Consider the following 13442-nt stretch of genomic DNA (forward strand, 5'->3'; position numbering starts at 1 on the left):
AAAGTTTTACAATGACATAATTTTTTTTATCCAAACATTCTACCATAAATTTCTATATATATAAACATTTATATAACGGATACATTCGACTACCTTTGAAACTTATCCAACACAAACAAATCTTTTTTTTTAGAACATATTGATTGATGGATATCTTTTTTTTAGAACACATTTATAGTACATCAATCAAATCTAGAAAAAAAAGAATTACAATGAACAAAGAACTTTGCAGTCCGTTATTTATCTTCTATTATTTTTTAATAATTGATAATTTTTTTTTATAANTTTGAATATAATGAATATTAAAATCTAGCGTATTGTGATTTTCCAATAATTATTAACTAATGCGTCTCAGGTGCATTTTACTGACACCTTACTCGTCATTGAATTAAAAATTATTACTATTATTATTATTACTATATATATGAATATATTTTTTTTATTTTTATATAAAATTAAACTAAGAAGAGAAGAAGAAGAGGAGATTTTTCATACCTTAAAGAGAAAAAAAAATTAAAACATACCGTTGAATCACAAGTTCATCATCACATGAATTTTCTTTTCTTACTCTTGGATGTTGGCCAATTAAGTTGAGATAAGAATGGATCTGGTTCATGACTAAATCCTTGCAGTAAATCAATAAGTTCACCTTCACTTGTAGCAGAAACTAACATCCTTCGCGAAGCTAATGAAATAAATCTCTGTTCCACAACATCATCAAGAAATGATAGCAGTTTATCATAATAATTGTTAACATTTAACAAACCAATTGACTTATTGTGGATATTTAATTGTGCCCAACAAACAGTATGAAATATTTTTTCCAAAGTACCGAAACCTCCTGCAAAGCAATGAAAGCATCTGAATGTTCAATTATTTGAGTAATTCGTTCATACACGTTGTCCACTTTCATTTCTTCTCCTATTGTTGGTCCAGTAATACTGGCTAAGGTAATCGGAATAATGCCTAAGACTTCACTTCCACCTGCATGCGTAGCTTTTGCAACTTTTCCCATGAGACCAACTTCACCACCACCGTATACCAAATGAATCTTTTTTTTAGCAAGTATTATTCCAAGCTTTTCTGCTACCTCTTCATATATTGAATCTTTTCCTGCATTAGATCCACAAAATACACAAATATTTTTAATTTTACTTACCGTGGACGTCGACATGTTGAGAAATATGTTTTTTGCAATTGTTAAATCACAGAATATGAATTTATAAGCATAACATGTCAAAAGTCAATATTTGAACAAGAAATTATTATTATTAAAAGAAAATAAAAATGACATAAATTAAAACACATATATACAGCGTAGTTGTGATTGTGGCTCACATCTTCCTCTGATTTTACGTTTAGTAACGGCTTCAACGCCTTCTATGAGTCGACGATATGCTTTCCATCCAATTTTCTTATAAATTGGCAAACATGGTCTTTTAACGTCAGATTTCCGAGACGAAATTGTATATATTTATTTACTTATCTAAACATATGTAAGGCCCTGTGATTAATTATCCGGTAATTTGACATAATTAGAATAATTATTGAGTTGTAAATTAAAATAATTATTTATGCCAAATAAATTCAGGAAGTGTGTTAAAAATATGTATTTTAGAATCTCGAAGAATTTAACGATATAAAATACATATAGAGTTTAAATAACACACGAGTTCTTAAAATACATAAAATCCGGATAAAATAGACTCAATTTATTAAGTGTTGTGGTCAATTATTACACACATATACACAACTTATCTTACGCATAAGAGAGGGAAGAAAGGAAATAGAAAGAAAGACGAAAACCCAATTCCCGCAACCCTTGGAGCAGCTGCGGGAAAGTCGCGATATCTCCCCCGTCCGGCGTCCAAATCTCGCACGGTTTGAGGGGTTTTCTTCCTTACTTCAGTAGCTTTGTTTTGAACCATGAATCGCCACTTTTGATGCTCGTTTCAGCCCTAATCGAACCCTGTTTTGGGACTGCTCATGTTCGAGTTTCTTGTTCGATTCTAGGTGAGCTATTGCTTGCTTTTTTCTTGGTTCTTTGGAGTATATTGAGCAAGGATTTGAAGCTTAAATCTTACCTTGCTGTTCCTGCATTTTCCAGCTAGTTTTCAGTTCGGTTTTTGGTCGTGGATAGTGTTTTCTGACGTCTTTTCCGGCGAGTAGCAACATTGGACCGCTAGCGACTAGTTTATACTTCGATCTTGGTAATTTTGGATCCAATTCAAGATTTTTCGGTGCATAAGTAGGCTGCCCCGAAGTGTAATTTTTCTCGCTTCGATTTAATTTCGCTTTGTCGATTTTAATGCATTATATTGACGTATATATTGGGTTTATATTGTAGGTTCAATCGTTGGAGAGCTTTGAGGTATAAATCGAAGAGTTTGTGAATTAGTATCGAGTTAATCGTGTGATTAATTTGGAGAATTACAGTTATTTAGTTGAAATTTCAGAATTGTTGAAATTGATTTGGGAATTAAGTTTTGATAATTAAAAATCAATAAGTTGGATTAATTTAGTTTTATTGGTGAATTGTGAATTATTCGACCTATTTTTTTTATCATTGTTAGGTCGAAGAGATTAAAGTTGAGCTTGTTGTGATTTTAGAGTCGGTTTAGGTATGTTACAGCTCGGTAATTTACGACGGTAAAACATAAATTATGTTTAATTGTCATTCTGTGTTACATGGATCGTGTTTATGATTTGTTGACTGTTGTAATATGTTAAATGCATTTGTTGTGATATATGTTTATTATTGTGACATATTATTGGCATTTAGAATTGGGCATACTGTTGTGACATTCATGTTGAGCCCTATCGTTCTTGTTAGCCCATTGTTGATATCCGTTGTTATCTGGCACTGTTGTTTATCTCGGGATCATTATGTGACTGATAGGCCTATACACATGAGACCGTAGATGTGATTGAACAATCCCGTGGTTAGTGCAGCCTTTTAGGATGAGCGCTGGGATTGTGTCATCTAGTTTGTTCTGTTGTGCCATCATGTTATAGCGTATCAGCTGTATGGAGGCCGAGTCAGGGGTGTTATTCAGCACAGCTTGGCATACCTCGCATACGTGGCAGGGCGGTTTAGCTGCATGACTATGTAGCTCCCCTGTGTTGTTGCTCGAGCATTATTCCAGTTGTTATCGTACCGTTTGTTGGCTCCTATTATCCCGATTATTCGTTGAGCCTTTCATGCATTGCATATTACATTTCATTATATGATTATGCATGATTTATGTTATTGTTGTTATTGTTGAACTGTTTCATACCAGAATCCTAACATCAGTTGTTTACTGGGGGGGCTGCTGTGGTTGCTATTGGGCACCATGGTAGATCTCCCGAGTCATTTTGCAGCATCAGGCCGAGGTTCCGCCAGTGGAGCTCGGGATTGAGGTTGGATTGCTTGGTTCTGTTCGGTGGAGTCTCCCAGTTAGTCTATATATATGTCTTGAGTTTGTTTCAGTCTTGTATTGTATTTTATTTTTCGGGGATATGCCCCGTGTATCTGTAGTGATATTTGGTTGTCCTTGTTATGTTCTGAGGCGACTTTGTGATTTTATTGATCTGGTGAATATTTGGTAAGTTTTAAATTCTGTTTAGTCCTAGCCAGTGCGGCTATAGGTTGTTGACTTTGGTTTTGTTTTAATGACTCTAGTTGGAGTATATTTTGATATAAATTGCTGCTTGAGTTTTCGGGATGTCCTACTTACGGAGAGGTCATGTCGAAATTTTTCTAGGCCCTGAGGTCCGTTTTAAAGTATTTTAAACCTTTTTCCGCTACAGCTTTAAATCAAACCATTATTGTTTGATCATTAATTGTCATTAGAGTAAATGGGCCTCACATCTTGGTATAAGAGCGTAAACTGGGATACGCTCGAACTAGAGTCTAGGACACTCGAGTCTTGGCACTAAAATGGTTGTTGTGCCTGTGTATGCTACTTGACAACATGCTTATGTGATTCTATGATTTGTTTGCTTCCATTCTAATTGTTTTGATGTTTTATCGTATAGAATTCAGGGAGGTGGAGAAATTCCTGCTGATGAGATTCCTTTAGCTGGAGGTCGAGGTCGTGGACGTGGTAGTCCTCGTGTCCGTGTTGTTGATGATACTTTTGTTGAGCAAGCTGCTGATCATCTAGAGCAGCTTAGGATGGATGATTTAGTTGCGCGTTTCCATTCTATGCATCCTCCTCGATTCAGTGGTTCAGAGGGAGCTGAGAAAGCAGAGTTATGGATTTCTGAGATTGAGGAATTGTTTGATTTGATTGAGTATCCTCCAGAGTGTCGATTGAGATTAGCTGTGCATCAGTTGAAAGATCGTGCCAAAATGTGGTGGTCTACGACATTAATGACTTTAGATGCTCAGAGGATTGTTCCATCGTGGGATATATTCAAGCTGAAGTTTAAGGAGAGGTATTGTCCTCCATCATTCTACAGTTCTAAGGCTTCTGAGGTTCATAACCTGAAACAAGGCGATATGTTATGCTCCTCATGTTGCTGCAAGTCAGGTTGCAGTTGTTGAAAGTTTTATTGAAGGAATGAACGATCATCTGCACCCTTTTGTTTCTACCGGTAAGCCACTGAATTATCTTGAAGCGGTGGAAATAGTAAAAAGGGCTGAAGCTAGTCTTAAGAGGAGTGGCAATCGAGTTCCTACCCAACATCATCAGTCGGGGAGGCAACAATTCAGTTCATCTGATTCTGCATCTCTTCGTCCACGTGGGAAGCAATTTAAGAAGCCTGGTTCTAGTTCTTCGAGTTCAGGGAGTTCAGGGAACCGTGGGGCATATCGTTATAGTGGACCTTATTGTGATCACTATGGGGGCAAGCATTCCAGTAATCAGTGTGTTGGAGTTCAAGGGGTTTGTAATTATTGTGGTCGGCCGGGTCATTTTGCTAGAGTCTGTCCTAGTAAGACGGGGAAATCAGCCCAGGCAGGTAGTGGAGCTCAAAGTAATAGAATTCCTTCAGCGTCCCAGTCTTCCCATCAGCCTAGTCACCCTTCGCATCAGAGCAGAGGGCAAGGTGGTCAACAGAATCAGTCATCTGTTGATGTATTTGACTTGACTGAGGATGAAGCTAAGGCAGCTCCAGGTATTGTTATTACCGGTAACTGTACTTTATGTGGTTTTATAGCGCGAGTGTTATTTGATACTGGAGCATCTCATTCCTTTGTTTCTCATGCATTCGTTGTTTCGCATGATCTTCGCAACACTAGTATGAATTTCAATCTATCTGTTGCTACTCCGATGGGCAAAATGATTATCACTAATAATGTGGTGTTCAATGCGGTTTTGTTTCACGATGAAAATGTTCTATATCTGAATCTCATAGTTCTACCTAGGCATGACTTTGATTTCATCGTTGGTATGGATGTTTCGACTTCAAATCGTGCCACTGTTGACTGTTATCGAGGAATAGTTCGTTTCAGGCCTAGCTTTGCCCCTAAATGAAATTTCTATGGCCGTGGTTCTCAAGCCAAGATTCCTCTAGTTTCTGCCATTGAGATGAATCGATTGTTGAATTCTGGTCATGAAGGTTTTCTGGTTTATGCTGTGGATCTATCGCAAGATGAGCGACGGATTTCTGATATTCCTGTAGTCTGTGAGTTTCCTTATGTGTTTCCAGAAGAGATTCCTGGTTTTCCACCAGAACGAGAAGTTGAGTTCAGTATCGAATTAATGCCAGGAACTGAACCCATATCTCGAGCACCATATCATTTAGCCCCTGTTTAGCTGAAAGAACTGAAAGAATAATTACAGGATTTGTTGATTAAAGGTGATATTCGTCCGAGTGCTTCACCGTGGGGTGCACCGATTCTATTTGTCAAGAAGAAAGATGGCACGATGCGGATGTGTATTGATTATCGGCAACTGAATAGGTCTACTGTCAAGAATAAATATCCATTCCCTAGGATTGATGACTTATTTGATCAATTGCAAGGTACTTCGGTGTATTCTAAGATTGATCTTCGTTCTGGGTCCCATCAAGTTAGAGTTAGACAAGAAGATGTGCCGAAAACAACTTTTCGCACGAGATACGGACACTTTGAATTTTTGGTTATGCCTTTTAGTTTGACCAATGCTCCTGCTGTGTTTATGGACTTGATGAATCGAGTATTTCTTAAATATCTCGATCGTTTTGTGATTGTATTCATAGATGATATTCTTGTTTATTCCAAGTCCGAGGAAGAGCATGCCAAACACTTGAGGATAGTTCTTAGAATTCTTCAAAAGAAGCAGTTGTACGCCAAGCTATCCAAGTGTGAGTTTTGGTTAGATAAAGTTGTGTTTCTGGGCCATGTCATATCTCAACATGGTATTTCTGTTGATCCAAGTAAAGTGGAAGCAGTTATGAACTGGGCACGACCGACCAATGTGCCAGAGATTCGTAGTTTCATGGGTTTAGCTGGTTATTACCGGAGATTTATCGAAAATTTCTCAAAGATTTCTAGACCTATCACTCAACTGACTCAGAAAAAGCAGATATTCATTTGGTCTGATGAATGTGAATCAAGTTTTGTCGACTTGAAGAAGAGATTGACTTCTGCACCAGTTCTTACCATTCCAAGTGGTTGTGGAGCATTTTTGGTTTGCATTGATGCATCTAATCGAGGTCTAGGTTGTGTTCTGATGCAGCATGGCAGAGTTGTGGCCTATGGTTCTCGTCAGTTGAAACCACATGAGTCTAAGTATCCTGTTCATGACTTAGAGTTAGCTGCTATCGTTTTTGCTCTCAAGATTTGGAGACATTATTTGTTTGGGGAGCAATTTGTAATCTATTCTGATCACAAAAGCTTGAAGTATATGTTCTCTCAGTCAGATCTGAATATGAGACAGAGACGTTGGATGGATCTTTTGAAAGATTATGATTGTGAGATCCAGTATCATCCGGGAAAAGTGAATGTCATTGCCGATGCTTTGAGCCGTAAGATTGTTGATGTTAATTTATCCACAATTCATGTTTCTAAGTTACTAGAGGATATTTGCACTTGTGGGTTGGATTTTCAAATCCAAGGTAATGTTGTTTGTGTATCTCAGATTTCTGTTGAGCCAGAGTTGATTCAGATTGTAAAGTCAGCTCAGAAAACTGATGATCGAGTTCTGAAATCTTATGAGTTAGTATCTCAAAGACACCAATCTGGTTTCTCAATACACTCAGATGATTCTCTTCGGTTAAATGGTAGATTGGTTGTCCCCGATATTCCTGAATTGCGTACAGCCATCCTTAAAGAAGATCATTGTTCTCGATATAGTATCCACCCAGGAGGCAGAAAAATGTATCATATTCTACGTCCTCAATTTTGGTGGAAGAATATGAAAAAGGATGTGGCTGAGTTTGTGTCTCGTTGTATGATCTGTCAGCAAGTCAAACGGAACGAATGAGACCGGGAGGATTACTGCATAGCCTTGAGGTTCCTCAGTGGAACTGGGAGCACGTGGCTATTGATTTTGTCACGCATTTGCCACATACTTCTCGTCATTTTGATGTCATTTGGGTGATTGTCGACAGATTATCTAAATCGGCACACTTTATTCCATATGAGAGGACTTATTCGTATAAGAAGATGGCTCGTCTGTATATTGAAAATGTTGTGAGACTTCATGGAGTTCCAGTTGCAATAGTCTCAGATCGTGACCCTAGATTCACATCAAAGTTTTGGACTAGTCTTCAAAAAGAAATGGGTACACGACTTGCGATGAGTACTGCGTACCATCCTCAGACAGATGGTCAGACCGAGCGTACGATTCAGACACTCAAGGATTTGCTTCGAGCTGCAGTCATGGATTTTAAAGACAGTTGGCAGGAAGCTTTACCACTAGTAGAATTTTCATATAACAACAGTTTCCAAGTGACTATTGGTATGGCTCCTTCTGAAGCTTTGTACGGTAGACGGTGTCGATCACCTCATTGTTGGGATGAATTTGGTGAGAAGCAGTTGACTGGACCTGACATTGTTCAGGAAATGCATGATAAAGTTCAGTTGATTCTTCAGAGAATGAAAGCTGCCCAAGATCGTCAAGCTAGTTATGCTAACAGACGTCGTCGACCTCTAGAATTTCAAGTTGGAGATTTTGTGTTTCTGAGAATCTCTCCGTTTAGAGGTGTCGTTCGTTTTGATATGAGAGGTAAGTTGTCACCTCGTTTCGTTGGTCCCTATGAGATTGTTGAGCGTATTGGGACTTGCGCTTATCGTTTGGAATTTCCCCAGTCTTTGTCTTGCATCCATGATGTTTTTCATGTTTCTATGTTGCGTAAGTATGAGCCTAATCCGTCTCATGTGATTCAGCCTGATGAGGTTGAACTCGACACTTCTCTATCGTATACTGAGTATCCTGTTTGTATCTTGGATCGTAAAGATAAAGTTTTACGCAATAAAGTTATTCCACTGGTACGTGTTCAATGGTCGAGGCATGGTGTAGAAGAATCAACGTGGGAAACAGAAGAGAAGATGAGAGCATCTTATCCATATCTGTTTGATTCTTAGTATTGTACTGTTGTTGTTGTGCCGTGTATAAGATGTATGTGTGTAAGCTGAAATTTCGAGGACGAAATTTGTTTTAAGGGGTGGAGAAGTGTAAGGCCCTGTGATTAATTATCCGGTAATTTGACATAATTAGAATAATTATTGAGTTGTAAATTAAAATAATTATTTAAGCCAAATAAATTCAAGAATTGTGTTAAAAATATGTATTTTAGAATCTCGGAGAATTTAACAATATAAAATACATATAGAGTTTAAATAACACACGAGTTCTTAAAATACGTAAAATCCGGATAAAATAGACTCAATTTATTAAGTGTTGTGGTCAATTATTACACACATATACACAACTTATCTTACGCATAAGAGAAGGAAGAAAGGAAATAGAAAGAAAGAAGAAAACCCAATTCCCGCAACCCTTGGAGCAGCTGCGGGAAAGTCGCGATATCTCCTCCGTCCGGCGTCCAAATCTCAACGGTTTGAGGGGTTTTCTTCCTTACTTCAGTAGGTTCGTTTTGAACCATGAATCGCCACTTTTGATGCTCGTTTCAGCCCCAATCAAACCCTATTTCGGGACTGCTCTTGTTCGAGTTTCTTGTTCGATTCTAGGTGAGCTATTGCTTGGTTTTTTCTTGGTTCTTTGGAGTATATTGAGCAAGGATTTAAAGCTTAAATCTTACCTTGCTGTTCCTGCATTTTCCAGCTAGTTTTCAGTTCGGTTTTTGGTCGTGAATAGTGTTTTCCAACGTCTTTTCCGGCGAGTAGCAACATTGGACCGCTAGCGACTAGTTTATACTTCGATCTTGGTAATTTTGGATCCAATTCCAGATTTTTTGGTGCATAAGTAGGCTGCCCCGAAGTGTAATTTTACTCTCTTCGATTTAATTTCACTTTGTCAATTTTAATGCATTATATTGACGAATATATTGGGTTTATATTGTAGGTTCGATCGTTGGAGAGCTTTGAGGTATAAATCGAAGAGTTTGTGAATTAGTATCAAGTTAATCGTGTGATTAATTTGGAGAATTACGGTTATGTAGTTGAAATTTCAGAATTTTTGAAATTGATTTGGGAATTAAGTTTTGATAATTAAAAATCAATAAGTTGGATTAATTTAGTTTTATTGGTGAATTGTGAATTATTCGACCTAATTTTTTTTATCATTGTTAGGTCGAAGAGATTAAAGTTGAGCTTGTTGTGATTTTAGAGTCGGTTTAGGTATGTTACAGCTCGGTAATTTACGACGGCAAAACATAAATTATGTTTAATTGTCATTCTGTGTTACATGGATCGTGTTTATGATTTGTTGACTGTTGTAATTTGTTAAATGCCTTTGTTGTGATATATGTTTATTATTGTGACATATTATTGGCATTTAGAATTGGGCATACTATTGTGTCATTCATGTTGAGCCCTATCGTTCTTGTTAGCCCATTGTTGATATCCGTTGTTATCTGGCACTGTTGTTTATCTCGGGATCATTGTGTGGCTGATAGGCCTATACACATGAGACCGTAGATGTGATTGCACAATCCCGTGGTTAGTGCAGCCTTTTGAGGTGAGCGCTGGGATTGTGTCATCTAGTTTGTTCTATTGTGCCATCATGTTATAGCGTATCAGCTGTATGGAGGCCGAGTCAGAGGTGTTATTCAACACAGCTTGGCATACCTCGCATACGTGGCAGGGCGGTTTAGCTGCATGACAATGTAGCTCCCCTGTGTTGTTGCTCGAGCATTATTCCAGTTGTTATCGTACCGTTTGTTGGCTCCTGTTATCCCGATTATTCGTGGAGCCTTTCATGCATTGCATATTACATTTCATTATATGATTATGCATGATTTATGTTATTGTTGTTATTGTTGAACTGTTTCATACCAGAATCCTAACCTCAGTTGTTTACTGGGGGGGCTGCTGTGGTTGCTATTGGGCACCATGGTAGATCTCCCGAGTCGTATTGCAGCATCAGGCCGAGGTTCCGCCAGTGGAGCTCGGGATTGAGGTTGGATTGCTTGGTTCTGTTCGGTGGAGTCTCCCAGTTAGTCTATATATATGTCTTGAGTTTGTTTCAGTCTTGTATTGTATTTTATTTGCCGGGGAGATGCCTTGTGTATCTGTTGTGATATTTGGTTGTCCTTGTTATGTTCTGAGGCGACTCTGTGATTTTATTGATCTGGTGAATATTTGGTAAGTTTTAAATTCTGTTTTGTCCTAGCCAGTGCGGCTATAGGTTGTTGACTTTGGTTTTGTTTTAATGACTCTAGTTGGAGTATATTTTGATATAAAATGCTGCTTGAGTTTTCGGGATGTCCTACTTACGGGGAGGTCATGCCGAAATTTTTCTAGGCCCTGAGGTCCGTTTTAAAGTATTTTAAACCTTTTCCGCTACAGATTTAAATCAAATTATTATTGTTTGATCATTAATTGTCATTAGAGTAAATGAGCCTCGCAACATATATGCGTTACTACAGTAGGATGTTTATAAGGCTGATTCCACCGTCCATATTGATATTCCTCATGTTGAAATTGCCACCATAGTTTAAGAAGTTCATTTTGTACGTACCTACTAGAATGCGTATCAAGAACCTCTAAAAAATTATCCAAAGGCTCTTTACTCAGACCATTCTTAATGAATAAAATTTTATCTTCTCTATTCATTGATGTCATTCCAACATTTTTGCATTTCTCTTTACAAGTCCACCTTGCACATTTATGACATCGACCTATACGTTTAGCTCTTCGCTTTTTGGCATATGTGCTTTTACCAAATCGTGGCATATGTCTTATTATTATTTCACTTGCTTCCCAAACCAATCGGACTTTTGCTTCAATTATCAAACGGATATCATTCGGTATGCCATATGACATCATCAACCTTAGTCGCTCACATCTATCTTTATAAATTTTTTACAACGCATTATCAGGTAGNATTATCAGGTAAACAAGCAAAATATTTACGAAGATTCACAATACAAGCATCCATATTATTATTATTATTATATATTTCAATTATTTTGGGAAAACTGAAAAAACCGACTTAGATAGTCACGGAGTACCGTTATCCGCCACTTAACCGGGAAATGAATTAGAATCTGCAAAAACAAAATGAAAAGATCAACCAACTATTGTGGATCATATAAAGGCATTAAATCATCATTAAGAATTTCATTTTCTATAAAAGGCTTAAGTCTTTGCTCATTAACTTTAAACACGTCATTATTTTTAGAATTTTCAATATCAACAGCACCATGAAGATAAACAAATTTAACAATAAATGGTCATGACCATCTCGATCTTAGTTTTCCTGGAAATGCAAACGAGAATTATAAAGTAAAACCTTTTGTTCAATTTCAAATGACTTTCTCATAATATTTTTATCATGAAAGGCTTTAGTTTTATCTTTATAAATCTTTGAATTTTCATATGCATCATTTCTTTATTCTTCAAGTTCATTTAATTGCAATTTTCTTAATTTAGATGCATCATATGAATTAATATTAAATGCTTTAATTGCCCAATAAGCTTTATGTTCAAGTTCAACCGGTAAATGACAATGCTTACCAAAAACTAACCTATATGGTGACATCCCTAATGATGTCTTAAATGCAGTTCTATATGCCCATAATGCATCAGTTAATCTTAAAGACCAATCTTTTCGATTAGGATTAACTGTTTTTTCTTAAATTTGTTTTATTTCTCTATTTGCAAGTTCAACTTGACCATTACTTTGAAGATGCTATGGGGTAGAAACTTTATGTGTAATGCCATATTTTCTTAACAAAGAAGAAAATGATTTATTTATAAAATGACTTCCCCCATCACTAATTATTGCTCTAGGTATTCCAAATCTTTTAAAAATATTTTCTTTTAAAATATTTTAATAACTTTATGATCATTAGTTCTACATGCAATTGCTTCAATCCATTTTTAAACATAATCAACATCGACTAAAATGTACGTATATCCAAAAGATAATGGAAATGGACACATAAAATCTATCCCCCAACTATCGAATATTTCAATAATTATGATTGGATTTAAAGGCATCATGTTTCGTTTTGAAATTGATCCCATCTTCTGACAGTTTTCACAAGAATTGCAAAATAAATGCGTTTCTTTGAATAAAGAGGGCCAATAAAATCCACATTGTAAGATTTTTGCAGCTGTTTTATTGGATGAAAAATGACCTCCACATACTTCAGAATGACAAAATTTAATAACATTACTTACTTCATTGTCGGGTATGCATCATCGAAAAATTTGGTCTGGACAATACTTAAACAAGTAAGGATCATCCCAATAAAATTTTTTAACTTCTATCAAGAATTTATTCTTATCTTGTGAATTCCAATAAGAAGGCATTTTATTTGTCACAATAAAATTTACAATTTTAGCAAACCATGGCATAATAGTAGCATAAAACAACTGATCATCTGGAAAATTTTCATTTATTGGTATTTCATTATGAGATGATTCAGTCATTATTCTAGATAAATGATCGGCTATAACATTTTCTTTCCTTTTTTATCTTTAATTATAATATCAAATTCTTGTAACAATAAAATCCACTGTATTAATCTTGGCTTAGCATCTTGTTTATTTGATAAATATTTTACGGCAGAATGATCAGTGTACACAATAGTAGTAGAACCAATTAAATAAGATCGAAACTTATCTAATGCAAATACTACTGAAAGTAATTCTTTTTCAGTAGTTGAATAATTTATTTGGGCACTATTTAAGGTTCTACTAGCATAATAGATTGCATACGGTTTTCCTTCTTTTCTCTGTCCTAACACAGCTCCTATAGCATAATCACTTGCATCACACATTAATTCAAATGGTAAAGACCAATCTGGAGGTTGTAAAATAGGTGATGTAATTAAAAGATTAATTATTTTTTTAAAAGCATTTTCACATTTCTGAGTCCATTCAAATTGTGTATCTTTTG

The 13442-nt window shown here is 36.3% G+C and overlaps 2 long non-coding RNA genes across 6 annotated transcripts; both read left to right on the plus strand.

Annotated features, from left to right (window-relative positions):
• Nucleotides 1-1806: 1806 nt before the first annotated feature.
• Nucleotides 1807-4479, plus strand: LOC140985537 (uncharacterized). Of its 5 annotated transcripts, XR_012176792.1 has the most exons (5): nucleotides 1807-2013; nucleotides 2108-2210; nucleotides 2348-2371; nucleotides 2574-2621; nucleotides 3343-4479. It is a non-coding gene; the product is annotated as an uncharacterized lncRNA (long non-coding RNA). The 5 variants fall into 5 exon arrangements; XR_012176793.1 differs by having other exon boundaries at nucleotides 2108-2265; nucleotides 2574-4479; XR_012176794.1 differs by having other exon boundaries at nucleotides 2348-2404; nucleotides 2574-4479.
• A 4409-nt stretch (nucleotides 4480-8888) lies between these two features.
• Nucleotides 8889-10663, plus strand: LOC140986484 (uncharacterized). The gene is made up of 5 exons (XR_012176943.1): nucleotides 8889-9103; nucleotides 9198-9300; nucleotides 9438-9461; nucleotides 9665-9712; nucleotides 10434-10663. It is a non-coding gene; the product is annotated as an uncharacterized lncRNA (long non-coding RNA).
• The last annotated feature ends 2779 nt before the right edge of the window (nucleotides 10664-13442 follow it).

Source organism: Primulina huaijiensis, chromosome 10, assembly GCF_012295235.1.
Source record: "Primulina huaijiensis isolate GDHJ02 chromosome 10, ASM1229523v2, whole genome shotgun sequence".
NCBI classification, from domain to species: Eukaryota; Viridiplantae; Streptophyta; class Magnoliopsida; order Lamiales; family Gesneriaceae; genus Primulina; species Primulina huaijiensis.